The sequence below is a fragment of the Lacerta agilis genome, chromosome 2 (genome assembly GCF_009819535.1).
Source record: "Lacerta agilis isolate rLacAgi1 chromosome 2, rLacAgi1.pri, whole genome shotgun sequence".
Lineage (NCBI taxonomy): Eukaryota > Metazoa > Chordata > Lepidosauria > Squamata > Lacertidae > Lacerta > Lacerta agilis.
Genome location: NC_046313.1, coordinates 70021884 through 70039113, shown reverse-complemented (window position 1 = coordinate 70039113; position 17230 = coordinate 70021884). Strand labels below are relative to the sequence as shown.

At 42.8% G+C, this 17230-nt stretch overlaps 2 protein-coding genes across 3 annotated transcripts in view; one reads left to right on the top strand and one right to left on the bottom strand.

Moving 5' to 3' along the window:
* The window catches only part of TEX264 (testis expressed 264, ER-phagy receptor), a 156406-nt gene extending 154929 nt beyond the window's left edge, over positions 1 to 1477 (bottom strand). Inside the window, exon 1 of the mRNA XM_033140643.1 lies at positions 1286 to 1477. The gene's annotated coding sequence lies outside the window, so the exon portion shown is untranslated. The remainder of the gene's footprint in view (positions 1 to 1285) is intronic.
* Positions 1478 to 12149: 10672 nt separating this feature from the next.
* The window catches only part of LOC117041653 (semaphorin-3D-like), a 45619-nt gene continuing 40538 nt past the window's right edge, over positions 12150 to 17230 (top strand). Inside the window, exon 1 of one of the 2 annotated variants that reach the window (XM_033140640.1) lies at positions 12150 to 12394. The gene's annotated coding sequence lies outside the window, so the exon portion shown is untranslated. The remainder of the gene's footprint in view (positions 12395 to 17230) is intronic. The other variant, XR_004425997.1, reaches the window with a different exon arrangement.

The following is a 17230-nucleotide window of genomic DNA, read 5'->3' as shown; positions in this document are numbered from 1 at the left end:
AAAATGCTAGGGAGGCAGTGAGGCAAGGATGTTGATTTCCCCACACACCCTAAGATTTGCTAGGTTTGCCATCTATCTTTCAGTGGGGGGGGGGGTGTTCTTGTGCCTAGCAGTGCAACAAGCAAAATCTTAACACCAAAAGCTGTACCTGGGATGCAGAGGCACTGAAGGTTACCACTTAAATTATATTGAAGTTGTACTTTTTACAGTTACTTTACATTATTCTCCTATGCTTTTAACCATCAAGGAGTTGAGTTTCAAACCAGTTATTTGGAGAAGCAAAAATGGGCAAACTTGAGAGCCTCAAATGCATGTCAGTTGTTTATTTCTTCCCTAGATTCAACTTTAAACAGAAATTAAAGGATTGTTTGGGCTGGTTCTTTTTGTTTGCTAAAGAAAACCCTCATCCTACAGTATGATCTACTCCCTTGAGAACCACTTAGAACAAGGCATATTACTGTACTAATATTTACTGGACCAGATGTACACACGCGAAGCCTCCACTGGTCCATAGCAGTTAGGAAAAGGTGTGCTTCCCAAGATCTCTTATTATTGGGAGCCAAACTATTTCCTTTTCCATTGCAATTCACCATACCCAGCTGGCACCACATCATGGAGTGTTGGTTACTTCTACTACAAATGTATTCTAGCCGGTTTTGCATCCCCCCCCCCCCACTTTCCAGATTATTTAAGGATCAATTTTCCCGTTCAGAAACAGAAGCTGCCATTTGTTTGTGTGTGTGTGGCAGGTGTTAGTCATAGGGTTCCATAGGGAACCCACTCTCTCCTCCACTGGGATCCACGCGTCGCAAGACAATCTCCTCCACTAAGAAACACGCTGTTTTAATGTCCTCCTATCTTCCATGGTGTCACTTTCCCCTCTCTCCACATCCATCTTCCTCATCAATCCACTGACTGGCATACTTCCCCAAAAAACCTTCTGTGCCAAGGATCAGCCCCTTCCACTCCTCCTTCAAAGGTTTCCCCTCTCACCGCCCCCCCCCCCCACTCTTCCTCAAGATCTTCCAAGGGGCGTCAGCTAACATCGTAGGGATCCACTCTCGCGAATCCTCCTTCCCCCGCTCCGCCTCCCCACTGCCGTCTATGGCACAGGAAACAGATTCCTTTGGGATCTCGTCCGGCTTTCGGCCCCCTTCCTTCTTACGCATTCCCCCCCCCCACACACACACACACCGCGGGATCCAGTGACCGGGATCTCCTCAGTTCCAAACACCACCTCCTCCCCGCGAGGCTCTCTCTGTTTCCCGCCCGCCCCCCAACTCACACAGCAGCAGGAAGAGCGGAGCCGGCGCTCGGGACTCAACTGGCAGCTCCCGCCTCAGTCACGGGCTGAGGCTAAACCTCGGGGGCGAGCCTGGCTCGGCGGTTGGGAGGCGCGTCCTCGCCCCAATCCGGGAGCGCGCCGCGCCGGGCTCAACCCCGCGGGATGGGGTGGAGCTCGACGTCGGCGGGAAGCCGCTGCCGCCAGTATGAGGGCAAGTGGCCTCAGCGCCACAGGGCGGGAAAGGGAAGCTCTGCGCCGGTTCAGGGTGGCTACGTCGCTGAGAGAGCGCTTCCTCCGCCTGTTTTTATTAAAGGAGGTTGTTTTATAGCAGCCGCCTCACCGTCACCGAGTACCTCGGCTGTCTGTGAAAGGAAATGGGCCGCCGTAAAGTTGCCGCTTTTATTTTTATTTTTTTTTACCTCACAACCGCCCTTTGCCTTTCAACCGCCTCAGACAGTAGGAAATTCAGCAGGTGTCGCCTTCCCACGTCTCTTCAGTTCTGCACAAGGAAAAGAAGCTTCGTTGGCTAATATTTCCTCCTCTAGGGTAGCTGTTAAAAGAAGAGCAGGGGAGCCCTGACTAAGGAAAAGGCAGCTTTAAGCCTCTGGAGTTGCAACACACATCCTTAGTCCAATTCAGAATACAGTTACCATTAAGTTTTGAGCAGGAGTCCTGGGCTTGACAAGCAGCAATTCAGCAGGTTCAGCTTTACCCATCAGTGCCACCCTGTTGAACAGTGCTGCTGCACCTGTAGGATTTCTGCTTGCCATGTGGCTCTTCAGGAACTTTGCCAGGAAAAGAAGGTTTATAATAGCAGAAGATTGAATCTAGCAGATAGCAAACTAGTCTGAGGAGAAGAGAACAAGTGCATACAGGGTTGGTTCTCTTGACCAGGCAGTCTAGACACTGTGTCAGCCCTAGGCAATTGCTAATTTGTGTGCTTACATATTTTCAAATTTAAAACTGAATTGCTTGCCTAAGCTGAAATAGCCTATCCAGTTGGAGAGTTCGCTTACAACTTGCCCTGATCCACAACTTTGGATCAGTGTCAGTTTCTTAATTCACTTGGAAAATAGCTACCGGTACCTAGCAAGACAAAATAAGGCTCATGACCTGACAAAGCCCAGTAATCATTAGAAATATATATTAAGTACTGAGGAAAACATCTTAGTGGAAATAATTGTCTTGGGTGATAGATCCCAGAGAAGCACTGTGGGTTCCCAATAGAGAGGTGACAAGATTTTTGTGGGGAGGCACTTGTGCTTCTAAACAGAATAATTAATCTCAAATGATCTGGCTCTCCTAGGCAAATTAGTAACTATGAAACATGAGCTATTTGGATCCTCTAATCCAGCACTGTCTGTTCTGACCAGACATTGCCCTCTCAAGGCCTCATGTACACATTTTCCCTAATCCTACTATCTGAATTCCTTTTAACCAGAAACGCCGAAGAATGAACAAAGGATTTCTGGATAAAGACTGTGGGTCTACCACTGAGTTATATATACCTAGAAACTAGCCCTTGAGTTTCACTTGTAACTGCCTTACTAGCAGAGAGAAATCACAACAATCCAGGATATTACTGTATAGGACATAATCCCTCTCCATTTCAAGCACAAAAATATATTACTTGAAAGGGGAATTTAAAAATTTAAGAAGAGTAGGTATTGTTGTTGTTCAGTCGTTCAGTCGTGTCCGACTCTTCGTGACCCCATGGACCAGAGCACGCCAGGCACGCCTATCCTTCACTGCCTCTCGCAGTTTGGCCAAACTCATGTTAGTAGCTTCGAGAACACTGTCCAACCATCTCATCCTCTGTCGTCCCCTTCTTCTTGTGCCCTCCATCTTTCCCAACATCAGAGTCTTTTCCAGGGAGTCTTCTCTTCTCATGAGGTGGCCAAAGTACTGGAGCCTCAACTTCAGGATCTGTCCTTCTAGTGAGCACTCAGGGCCAATTTCCTTGAGAATGGATAGGTTTGATCTTCTTGCAGTCCATGGGACTCTCAAGAGTCTCCTCCAGCACCACAATTCAAAAGCATCAATTCTTCGGCGATCAGCCTTCTTGATGGTCCAGCTCTCACTTCCATACATTACTACTGGGAAAACCATAGCTTTAACTATACGGACCTTTGTCGGCAAGGTGATGTCTTTGCTTTTTAAGATGCTGTCTAGGTTTGTCATTGCTTTTCTCCCAAGAAGCAGGCGTCTTTTAATTTCGTGACTGCTGTCACCATCTGCAGTGATCATGGAACCCAAGAAAGTGAAATCTCTCACTGTCTCCATTTCTTCCCCTTCTATTTGCCAGGAGGTGATGGGACCAGTGGCCATGATTTTAGTTTTTTTGATGTTGAGCTTCAGACCATATTTTGCGCTTTCCTCTTTCACCCTCATTAAAAGGTTCTTCAATTCCTCCTCAATTTCTGCCATCAAGGTTGTATCATCAGCATATCTGAGGTTGTTGATATTTTTTCCGGCAATCTTAATTCCGGTTTGGGATTCATCCAGCCCAGCCTTTCGCATGATGAATTCTGCATATAAGTTAAATAAGCAGGGAGACAATATACAGCCTTGTCGTACTCCTTTCCCAATTTTGAACCAATCAGTTATTCCATATCCAGTTCTAACTGTAGCTTCTTGTCCCACATAGAGATTTCTCAGGAGACGGATGAGGTGATCAGGCACTCCCATTTCTTTAAGAACTTGCCATAGTTTGCTGTTGTCGACACAGTCAAATGCTTTTGCGTAGTCAATGAAGCAGAAGTAGATGTTTTTCTGGAACTCTCTAGCTTTCTCCATAATCCAGCGCATGTTTGCAATTTGGTCTCTGGTTCCTCTGCCCCTTCGAAATCCTGCTTGCACTTCTGGGAGTTCTCGGTCCACATACTGCTTAAGCCTGCCTTGTAGAATTTTAAGCATAAACTTGCTAGCGTGTGAAATGAGTGCAATTGTGCGCAGAGCCGTCTTAAGGGGATCTGCCGCCCTGGCGCGGCTATCCCTCCGGCGCCCCGCCATGCCGCCTCTCCGCCGCCTCCCTCCCGCGCTTGCCGCCCCTTGGGAGGGGGGTGGGCGAGCGGGGGGTGAGGGGCGTGGCGCTGGAGCGGCGCGGGGCTCTGCGCGCCCTTCCAGCGCTTCCGGGATGGGAGGCGAGGGCGGCCGGCTCGCGCTCTGCGCGCAGCTGGACGGCGCGGCGCTGCTGGGCAGCTCGCGCTGCATCGGGCGGGCGGCCGGCTGCGCGCGGGAGCGCGAGCCGGCCGCCCTCGCCTCCCAGAGCCCCAGCTGGAGTGCTGGAAGGTCGCGCAAAGCCCCGCGCCGCTCCAGCGCTCCAGCTGGGGCTCTGGGAGGCGAGGGCGGGCGGCTTACAGCCCGCCCGCCGGCGCGCGAGTGCCCGCCTGCCCGTGGGGGCGGGGGCGGGTTGGGGAGGAGGAGCCCGGTATGCCGGCGGGCTCGCGGGGGCGCCCCTGGGGCGCCCAGCGCCCTTGCGCACCGCGCCACCGGCTTCTATGGATGAGACGGCTCTGATTGTGCGGTAGTTAGAGCATTCTTTGGCACTGCCCTTCTTTGGGATTGGGATGTAAACTGATCTTCTCCAATCCTCTGGCCACTGCTGAGAGTAGGTATACTGTATCATGATAGCTAAATGGATCCTCCAGAGGAAGCATGCCACAGAATATCAGTTGCTGGGGGACAGCAGCAGCATGATAACTGTTGACCTCAAATCCTGATGGTGTTTTCTGGACACTTATAGTTAACCTCTTTGGGGGTGGGGAGGATGCTAGACTAGGTAGAACTTCGTTCTGATCAAGCACTTCTCTTCTTATTTGTTTATCCAATTTGTAGCCTGCCCTTCCTCCTGGAGGAGACCAGGGTGGCAGACGTATCAATAATTTAAAAATAAAGCATTCTAAAAACAGTTTTAAAAACTCTAAAGACAGTTAAAAACATTGTCTCAACCAGTGATTTCAAAGTTGCCAGGAACAGTATATTCCAGCCACCAAAGGTTTGAGAAAACAGGAATGTTTTTAAATTCCCCCTGAAACTCAGTAATGAGACAGACCCTCACTAAGGGACGGCATTTACAAATGGGGAAGTGCCACTGAAAATGCCCTGTCATGGGTCAGTGCAACTAAGCATGGCCAACAAATCCTCACCTGCTGACTGCAATGTCTGAGATTGTTGATATTATGAAGGATCTCTTTTGGATCCCAAGCTGTTTAGGACTTCATATGCTAGTAACTAACACCTTGATTGAGCCTAATAGTTCATTAGCAGTCAATGCAGCATTTTCAGGACCAATGGCATGTAGTCTCATCAAACTGCCCAAGTTGCCAGTTTAGTAGCTGCATTCGGCACTAGCTGCAGCCTCTGGACCATGTTCAAGGGCAGCCCCACATACAGCACATTACAGTAAACCAGATGGAAGGTCACCAGAGCACAAGCAACAGGTTGTCATGATCAAGGAGTGGCCATAACTGGAGAATCAGCCTAATGCTCTACTTTTGACAATGGGTAATAAACAGTCACTATACTTCAGAATCTTCTAAGGTGAACTACTCCATTCTAGAGAGAGGAAAACTACATGTTAGCATTTATTTATTTATTTATTTATTTATTTATTGCTGCATTAAAGATATTGACCATGCCATTACATGGAAGCCTGTTTTCCCATTCCAAATGGAATAAAATATGTTGACTCTAATTGTCAGCAAACTCTAGGTTTCAGGATCCTACACTGAAAACTTCCACTACATTGCCCTACTATTTTAATATTTTCTTTTTACAAACAATCCTTACTATATTAGATCTTCCTCCTGCATAACATGAGCACTTATCAATCCTGATTCTTCATATGACTGCAAATTACATGGCGACAGGATATTACACTACTAATGATAGATTGGGATTAGTGTGAGATTGCTGCTTCAAGATGTTTTGATTATGATTATGATTAAATTTATCATGCACTCTTCCCTAGCAGGCCCCAGGGCAGCTTATAGCAATTCAAAATTATGGGAGTTGTCTTGCTAGTGACAGTGTTATTTTGCTCATGCTTAGCCTCAGAAACTGTTTCAGCAGAACCCAGAATCTCTGGATCTGGACTAATTAATGCCCAGAGGAGATTATTATCTTGACTAATCTATACAGTATTAGGCTATCAGGTGACACCCATTCATGTGTAATTTTCTTTCACTGTCAGTGAACTATATCATTAGATTTTGTTAGTGAATAGGTGAATTGCCTTTGGGCCAAAAATCCCCCTAAATTTTCCTTCTGCCAGGAAATCTTTTTAAAGTGTGTCATGTAAACTGGCAGGATGCAAAAAAAAAAATGGTTTTAGGTTTATGACTTTACATTCATACAAACTACACAGACAAAAAACCACTTGGTCCAAAGGTAAAATTCTGCAGAGAAGAACTTTTAGTGCAATATAAGTCTTCTTTGGCGATCACTTGTAGCCGAGTAAGATTGTCTTCAATTAACACAGTCTTAACAGTGAGTCTGAAAGTGACTGTGGTGGCTAATTCTGGATCCACACATCCTTCCACAGTGGGGACATAGGTTTCCATGCTTTCCTCTTAGCTTGTTTCTCCCTTGCGTCCTGAGTTCGAGTGACTTCAAAGTCCATGACACCTTTGGTAAAGGCTGTTCTCCAGTTGGAGGGCTCATAGGCCAGTGTTTCCAAATTGTCAATGTTTATACTACATTTTTTTAGATTTGCCTTGAGAGAGTCTTTAAACCTCTTTTGTTGGCCACCAACATTACACTTTCCATTTTAAAGTTTGGAATAGAGTAGTTGCTTTGGAAGACTATAATCAGGCATCCAAGCAACATGACCAGTCCAATGAAGTTGATGTTGAAGAATCATTGCTTTGATGCTGGTGAACTTTGCTTCTTCCAGTACACTGACATTAGTTCGCTTGTCTTCCTAAGTGATATGTAAATTTTTTTGGAGACACTGTTGATGGAATCTTTTGAGGAGTTGGAGATGGTGTTTATAAGTGGTCCATGTTTCACAAGTGTACAGTAAATTTGGTAGTACAATAGCTTTGTAAACAAGAATTTTGGTTTCCCCGTGAATGTCTCAGTCCTCAAACACTCTACACTTCAATCTGGAGAAAGCTTCACTCACAGAGCTAAGGCGATGCTGTATTTCAGTATCAATGTTGGCTCTTGTGGTAAGCTATTCGCCCAGGTAGGAAAAGTGATTGACATTTTCCAGTGCTGCACCATTAAGTTGGATCTGTGGCACTGCAGAGGGCTTGTAGGATCCTGCAGAGGGCTTGTTGGGATGTTGAGCAATTGGTCAAGCTTTTTATAAGCTTCTGCAAAGCTATTTAGGATGGTTTGGAGGTCATCCTCTGAGTGTGCACACACAACATCATCAGCATATTGAAGCTCTATGACGGAAGTTATGGTAACCTTACTCTTTGTTTTCAGCCTTTCCATCTTTTTGATATATATTCAGAGCTTTCCATCTTTTTGATATATGATTTCTACCCAAGTGGGGAGTTTTCCCTTCAACAATGTGTATGATCATGACAATGAAAATAATAAATAGAGTTGGGGCAATAGCACATCCCTGTTTGACACCTGATCCCACTGTGAACGGTTCACTGTGACAGCCATTATTATCTGTGATTGTTACTGTCATAGTATCACGGAGGAGCCGAAGGATGTTAACAAATTTATCTGGGCAGCCAATTTTCAGAAGAACAGTCCACGGGGAATTACGATTTACAGTGGCCTAAGTCAGGTCAATAAATGCCATATACAGGGATTGGTTTTGTTTTTTCCAGTGGATTTAGATAGCTAAAGCCCTATTCATCTTGAAATCAAACCCCTGCAAGATGAGTAGGGCTTTAGCTATCTAAATCCACTGAAAAAAATAGTCCACAGATGGTGTAATGAAAATCACTGAACACACTTGTCCTGTTCCCCCATTAGCTTATATTGGCCTTTCAAACCATTGTTGTCATTCAAATTCTTTTGTAATAGGACACAAACAGAAAAGTGAAAAGTACAGTACTAAAAACCTCAACCCCAACTCATTTGTCATTTGAACTTCCTGCCTGTTCTTTGTTTACATGCCATGTTTTCTGTAATATGCATTTATCTGGTTTATTCATGTGCATGCATTGTTTCTTCTTTATCTGGACTGTTTTGGGCTCAGAACACAGGCCATTGCTGTTAGAATCTGCTAATCCCCAACTTCCTTTCTGCAACATTGACAGGTTTCACCATTTTGTGTGTGTCCTCTCAGCAGTAGTCACAATAGCTAGAGTACTATCCATGCTTCCCTATTGTCATCTCAGTACCTACACTACTATTCAGCATCTTTCTCCCAAGCCCCAAGCACCTGGTTCAACAACACTGTTTTGCGGCACAATTCAAAAGACTATATTTAATCTTTAAAGCTCTAAATCATTTGGGTCCATGGTATCTCATGGAACACCTTGTTGTTTTATTTCCTTCTAAACACTGGCAGTGAAATCTAGGGACATTCTAGGTTGTGGCAGCCTGCTTTTGGAATTTCATTTTTTAGGAGATTCACTTGACAGATCCTCTCTAACCCTTTAAAAACTAGTTAAAACTGACATCATTACTTGATATAGGCATTACTGGTTCCTGTTGCAGTATTTTTATTGCTTTTGAGCAAAAATGATGCCATTTTTTTATTTTTATTAAAATTTCCGTACCACCCTCCATCTGAAGATCACTGGGCATTTACAATATAAAAAGACAAAAATACATACCATAATAAAAAATAAAAATAATAACCCCCACCCAGTTTTAAAAGCCATAGATTGTTTAATTAGCAAAAGTCCTGGGAGAAGAGAAATGTTTTTGCTGGTGCCTAGATATATGTAATAAAGGCAGGTGAGCCTCCTTGGGGAGAGCATTAACAAGCAGGGAGCCACTGCAGCAAAGACCCATTTTTGTGCTGCTGCTCTCTGGACCTCCTGCAGAGGATGCCAACAAAAAAGGGCCTCAGGTGATGGCAAACCCTCCAAGTTTCCCTATTTTCCAGGGACATCCCTGATTTAGAGAAGCCACCCCAGTTTCTGATTTGATCTCAGAATGTCCCACTTTTCCTTAGGAAGTCCCTATTTTCATTGGAGAAATATTGGAGGGTATGGCATTATCTGACCTCCAAGCAGTCTGAAGGCAATCCAGTATAGGGAATCTTTTTAATGTTTTATTATATTCTTATATATGTTGGAAGCTGCCCAGTAAATGTGTGGGGTATAAATAGTAAAATTTTCATTATGAAATGGGACGTCCCTATTTTCATCGAAGAAATGTTGGAAGATATGTATTCCTAGGAAGAGGTATCCTTGATGTATTGCATCCTGAACCATTTAACCCTTTATAGGTCAAAACCAGTACTTTGAGTTGGACCCAGAAACGAATTGGCAGCCATTCTAGCCAGGATTGGCATTATACTCTCGAACTGTATTGCCCCAGTGAACAACCTAGCCACTGAATTCTATACCAGCTGAAGTTTTCAAACTGTCTCGAGTTTGGCAGATGAGAGATGGAGAGCTTTGTTCCTCATCTGTAGCCTGATGTATTTCTATGCCGGGTGCAGTTGGGCAGGTACCAATAAGAGAATGGTGATCATAGAAAAGAATCTCATGTACCGTAGCTTGAAAACTACTCAAATACTGTATAGGAACACTCTGACCCCTTGTGGCTGAAGCTGTCCATTACAACTAGAAAAACAATATTGATACTGTAATACCTTGTGTGTGGATATAGCAGAAGAAATAATAAAGAAAACACATAGATGTTTGAGGTCATGATAAACCACCAGAGTGAAAATCAAATGAAAAAATGAGGATACTATCATTTTCAAATACTTCTAAATTTGTATCATTAGTTTTGCTTTGGAAACATTTTCCTCCCATATATAATATGTTCTCTAATTATCACATATCAGGGCCTTGGGAAATGCTTATAAAGGTGCTTTACAAAATAGATTGAAGTCCTTTGCACAATCATTTAGGAATAAATCCCTTGAATTTAGAGGAGCTTAATTGGAACTAAACAGAAATATGGTCAAATTGAGTCAGTTAAGCAAAGTGGTCATGTCAAGCAAAGGCATGTTTTTTGTGATAATAATATTTATTTCAGTTTACTTACAGTGCATATATACCAACATATCATACTGTTTATCCAGTGCCAAGGCACTGATAGAAGGTCCTCGTTGTCAGGAGTGAGCCAGCAGTAAACCACACTGTGCAAGTTGGACTCTTAATTAGCAAGCACATGATCTGGACAGGAGGTTAAGGTCTAATGAGCTCAATAAATCATCTCCAGCAGGTCTTCCCTCATGAAGCAGTCCCCACCTCCCCATAGCTGCCTAAGTCCCCTTCTCCAGGGTTCCCCCCCCCCAAGTAGTTGGAGGCAGTGTCTGCAAATGGCTAATCTCTTCTCTGCTCTTTTTAGGCCTCTTCTGGTTCTGGCAGAAAAAAGGACAAGGAGGCTTGTCCCATGACTTCACCAGCCTGACTCATCTCTGCTTCTTGACCTGCCTCCTCCCACTTCCCTGCTTCAGCTTCTGCCTCTGATTCTGGACTTCTCTCCACCATAGACTCTGCCACTCTCCCAGTTCACTAATCCCTGTTACCTCCTCAGCTTCTGACACCTCCTCTTCCCAGTCTTCTCCCTCTTCTCACTGTGACCACTTTATCACCCTGGGCTCTGAGCCTTCTTCCCTTGGTGGCAGTGTTAGAAACTGAGATATGAAAGCTAGGAGCTAAATGGCACCTTAAACCTAGATTATGGCCACTGCAATTGCATGTCTAGGTGCACTTTTTTACAAGAATACAAAGCTGAAAATGAATGAACTGCAGCCAAAATCTTATACTGTACAGTGGTGCCCCGCTAGACGAATGCCTCGCTAGACAAAAAACTCGCTAGACGAAGGCATTCGGAAGGCTGCCCCGCAAGACGAATTTGTCTATGGGGCTGCCTCGCAAGACGAAAAAAAATTTTTTTTTGTCTAGCGAAAACCGCGGTTTGCGTTGCCGCTTCACTAGATGAAAAACCCGCTAGACGAAAATACTCGCAGAACGAATTATTTTCGTCTAGCGGGGTACCACTGTATTCATTTTTCACATGGTCTAGTCCTCATGTGAAGACTGGAAAAAACAAAGCCATGCTTTCCTTGCCTACCCCCCTAATATTCTTATGAGGGTCCCTTCTTCAGTCTTCAAAGCGTAGCTGGAAGTGGGGAGGCAGAAAAAGGTCCTGCTTTCGTTCCAGCAGTGGCAGTTTTAATCTGAAATCTTAGGCGCAGTACTCCCAGAGCTCATAAACTGCTCACATTAATGAAATTCCCTGTCGCAAAAATGCGCCTAGAACAATGGGAGTTTTGAATGCTGCTTGGTGGTTCCCCAGCTGGTTTCTCTCATCATTCCTCTGCATCCAACCAGTCTGCATCTAACCACAAGTAGTTAAAATGAAAGCAGGGGATAGGAGAGCCATTTCCAGGAACTACATGCCACTTTCAAATCATAGCTAGATTATCCACTATCAAAAAATAAAAGTGTAAGTCTGGAAATCAATTACCTTCTATAATCAGCTTTCATAAGTGCATAATTCAGCTCTTCAATTTCCCATCAGTTCAATTAAAAAATACCAGGGATGTTAAATCTTGTTTCAAATGGGGTGGGGGTGGAAGCATGTTGCATTTTGGTTTATTCATAATAGTTTGTTTTTTAAGTTGACTGCTATGAGCAATCGCAAGGTTGCAGTTTCGTGAAAGTTCCAGGAACAGAATTTGAATTTAGAACCAATTCACCACAAGATGTCATCAGATCTCAGTGCATTTTTGTAGAATCCAAAGAAGTGAGTAGAGGCTGGGAATGAAGAAGAGCAGATGGCTTGCTAACTAGAAACTTCTTATTTTTATGAATGGAGGCTGTCTTTAAATGACCTCATGGCATGTACACTCCACCCCTACTTTGGAGTCTCTGTAATTTTCAGGTGCTTGTGTGCTGTCCTCTTATGCAGTAGACCCTGTTGAATTTCAGACAGGATTGTAGTGTGGAAGTCAGCGCAGCTGGCTCTTACTGGAATGCATTCAACTAGGAAAGCTCTGGACAGGTGAGTAGTACAATGTTTTTTAAAGTATATATATATATATATATATATATATATATATATATATATATATATATATATATATATATACTATTTTGTAAACAGTTTTGGGAGAGTTCTGTATTTTTTCATTAGATTGTTCTGTATTTTCTCATTTATTGTTTTATGAAACAGTAATACTTTTGCCAAAATTGATGGCATTGGTTGGATATATAACCAGCCAATCTTGAATTTGTATGTAATGTGTAATCTTCCATCACTTGTCAGATCAAAATAGGTACACTGTTTATATTTCATGGCAGAAACATCTTGGCAAGCAGTAGAAAGTAGTCAGCAAACTTTGCGGAAAGGTTTTGAAGGTATAGAGAAACAAGTCCAATGACTGAATTTCAGATTCTAATCCCATGTGCATCTTCTTCTGAGTAAATATACATAAAATTAGGAAGTTAACACTGCAGCCCTAAACTTTGCAAGTGTGTTCAGTAGGAAATCCTATTGTGTCTAAAGGGACTTGCTTTCTAGTAAGTATATTGCAGCCTAAATGCAATCTTATCCATGTGTATTCTGAAGTTAAACCCATTATACAATTATAGAAGTATGTTTATGATTATAGGCACACTATCACAAATTGTCATCCTTTTTCAGTTTTCCATATTTTTTAATGCTGTACTATGATCCCCAAGTCCCTCTCCTTGGCTCTGCAAGAGAGGGGAAAAGCTACAGTGGTTACTACCAGGTGAACTGCAGCTCTTAAGAGATTATTATGCAGAAGGCAAGAATGGCATTTCCCCCCTTGTTCGCTGCAGCAATGGGAGATTGGGAAACACAGAGAGAACATTTCTAACGCTACAAGCCCTAGGAGTGCCAGTGTGTTACAAAGGTTAGACTTGGTTTGGGATGAGATAAACCCAGGTTCAGATTTCTGCTAAGGGCCGATTCATAATTCATGCAGTCAAGATACTTTCATATGTGAACTAGTATTTGCAGTGCCAAGCATTGACTGTAAAGAATGAAAGGGAGATATGTATCTCCAAAACAGTCAAGGACATGTGCCAAGGGATTGAGAGCCAATTATGGTTCCCCAGTTCTGTCCCTGAGTGGGGGCATGTATTAATTCTTCAGGTTAGCACTATAAACACTCACTGATTACCTGGGGCAAATGTGAATCAGCTGTCACGTATGAATCTCACTGGGAGATGGTAGACAAGTTCCTATCTTTCTGTGTAACCTACCTAACAAGGTTGTTGTGAGGCTGCAATGCTGTTAGCTTCTTTGGAAGAAGTGTAAAACATAACAATTAAGAAGCCATGCTCACCTTTCCAGCTTTCTCAAGGGCTCTGCAATTCAATTATGTTTATCCCAAGATATTCTAATAAAAGGAGCCAAAATAAAAATTAATTTTCCATCAGTTTGTCACGTATTATAATGGGAAACTCCTGGCTAAGCCTATTTTTATTGCTGTCTCTACTAATGCCTTTCTTTAGGGTCAGTGCATTTAATGATAAGGTTAAGACTTTGTGTATATATATATTTAGGGTAAGGAGCCCCTATGGTTATACTGATCCAAGTTTCATCAGTAACTCTAAAGTGATTTTCCAGGCTACATATTTGCTGGGTGTGTGGGTGTGGGTGTTTCTCTTCAGTTATCCTGTCAGCCACAGGCTGCTCCATTTGACATCAAGAAAACCAGTCTTTGTATTCTGTCTCATTTTATCAGTCTTTACCAGACTACTAAACTGTCTGGATGAGATTGACTTTCTCTTGAACTAATTAAATGTATTGCTATAATCAAAGGAATCTTATACTGTTAAATAAATATGTTTTATTTCATCTTGTAACGTGCCAGCCATATTTGTTGGTTGATAGACTATTATCACCATAGTCTATCAAATCAGATTTTTTATCTTGTAATATAATTCCTAGGACTTTGCTGGCACAGCGTCTCAAATCACCAAAATATGTTTCCACCAGCACACAAGAGGTTGCTGCCGTATCCTATGGCAAAGGTGCCTATATTACTAAGGCTTCCATTGTTCCATCAGCACAAGTTTTTCAGCTTGCCAGGGCTCCTTAAAGAAAAAGCAGGATAGAAATTAAATAAAGATAAAGATACTGCACTTGCTGACCCATTTGCTGAATCCAACATATAACACATAAGGCTGCATTGCTGGATTTGGACTAGGTACATATAACTTTGAACCAAACTGGTAGTCATGTCTGTCAGCTTTATCTGTGCTGATCGCTTTTTTTGGAGAAGTAATCAGTAATCAGAAGTGTTCTGACCACCTGTTCACTAAAGTGTGGAAGCAGACCCTGCCTTGCACATAACAGCATGTTTGCAGCCCACTGCTGCACCATAGAATTTTTGGGTGGGGGCTTTGTTTTAGAACACCAATCCTAATTCCTAAAGGAAAATAAAGGACACCTATCTGGCAATCCCATCATCACTACCTGAAAAATGTTCCAGATAAAGAAATATAAACCCAATAGATTTGCCTGTTCTACTGTCTCTCACAATCAACTCTTCCTCTCAGGGTTGCAGGTTTGAGCCCAACGTTGCACATAAAGATTGACTGCATTGCAGGGGTTTGACTAGATGACCTTTGTGGTCCTTTCCAACTTGACAATTCTATGATTCCATGAATGATGTTTCCATGAAAAGTGGTCAAGCAAAAATCAGATTTTCCAAAAAATCCCTGAGCACCATACAGAACAATCTGAAATATGTTTCTCTCCCTTCATTAGATACGATCTCCTGCACATTTTAAAGGACAATTCTCATTTACCAATGCCCTCAGGGTGTGCATACCCATCTGAAAAAATATTCTCAAAAGCAAGCTAAGAGGAAATAAAAGCACATTTGCTTTAAAGTTGGCAGGAGACTTTAGGAAATGCTAACCTTTTTCAAAATTCCACTTTATAGGGAGAGAGATGGGGAAAGTGAATATTTTGCTACAGCCTTTTCTTATTTGCTCTGTAATCACTTTACTGTTAAACTTTCCTGAATTACCAAGCAGCTGCAGAAACACAGTAGCACTTGATTTGTCATGTGACCAGAATTATCCTAATGATTGTAACCACCACATGGGAAATACTTAATTGGTCACACATTGTTTTTTGGCAGTGTTTTGTACCATATCACTTTCTCCCACTTACTTTAACCTCAGTAAACTCCTTTAATTCACTATCATTGAATATATAATGTCTTGTGGTTAAGGGATAAAGAATTGTGGTGAGCTGGCCATTTTATATATGGAGACAGTGTTCCCTTTTCAGTTCTTCTCGAGCATCTTGAAGTTCCCTTGGTTTTGGATAAACTCTACTGTTTCTCCACAGGGAATAAAGGCCATGCTGGTCAATTCTTGAGAAGGGGTTTTTTGTAGCTCAAAGTATCCTATTGTACTGTATGGTTAACCAAAACTTGATTGTGCTAGTTTAGGGAGCAGCAAGATTTCTGGTTGCTGACAGGAAATGTGACATGCACATCTTCTGTGTTTTGTATTATCCATAAAAACTTCTAGTGAGATGAAGTCTTCAGCTACTAGCTCACTAACCAACCATTAGAACCATACTGATAGCCCAAAAAGTTAACGTTATTTAGAAGAGAGGTGGACAATATACATTTTACATGGCACTATTATTACCCTTTGTCTCCACATAATTCCAAAGGGCTCCTGGATCTATGCTCTTCAATATTTCAGTTCTTGAGACACCATCAAGTTCTGACCAAAGGGATGGACTCATGATAACCAAACAGGCTAGCAAAGAAATCACATGGAGAAGCAATAGGACAGAGCACCGTAGCTGGACTCACATAAATGCTTCTGTTCTCACAAAGGCTTGTTCTCTGATCTGAAGAACAAAACACCAAAGGATGTCAACCTAATTCCACTGTCCTGACCTTATCAACTTTGCTGCTGGGATTTACTCCCAGTGACTTCATAGGAGGCAAGTCTTTAATAGCCTTGTCCAGAAAAGGTAACATGAGACATTGCCCACCGATTCTGAGATCTTTCAGAGACAGCAGAGAGGCGCACTGAGGAATAAGGCAATCTAGGGAGGGCAAAGGTCAGACAGGGATAACTTGTGCCAAAAAAGGGGGCACAGCTTCTAAGACAGTAAAGGAGCGCAGAATAGTTCAGAAAGGCCACCTCAAAACCAAGACCATAATTTACAGCAATCCCAACTGAAAATCTCTGACAAGAAACAGATAAGAGAGAAGACTCACCCCAACCCCTCCCTATTATGCTCATTAAAATACTTTCCCTGGACCCTTACAAACCCTCCTACACCCACTCCTACCTACTATTCCAATTATAGCAGGAAGCAAGGAGGAGAACAGATTAGAGGGGGGAGTTTTTTATTAAAAGAAAATACTGTATAGCTTTCATGTTTCAAACCAGGGAGAGAGAGACTTAATGAGTTCAGAACTAGGGTTTTAAGAGAAACGGCAAATTGAATGCTTAGTTCTGAAATACATTGATCAGCTTCAGCTACAACCTGAAAGACGGGATCATAGGCTCCTAATGTGCCCTTTAAATCTTTCTTTATTTCATTTTATTTTGTGGAGCTTTCCATTTTGAACAACCTTTTTTTTTAACATTGCCATTCTCTTAGCTCTGTTTTAGCAAACAGAATTCCTAAAACATGTGCAGTTGAACAAGGCTGTTTCCCTGCTTACTCCATCTGCTCCCATTTCCTTCATTAACTTTCTCCCCTCTTGCCCCAGACAGACACCTATAGAGTACATATGATCTTCAGACATCCTCATCCCTGCTTGGACTGCTAGGATGGGACCAGGGCTATGATGGTGACATGTGTCCCCTGAGAATGTGACTG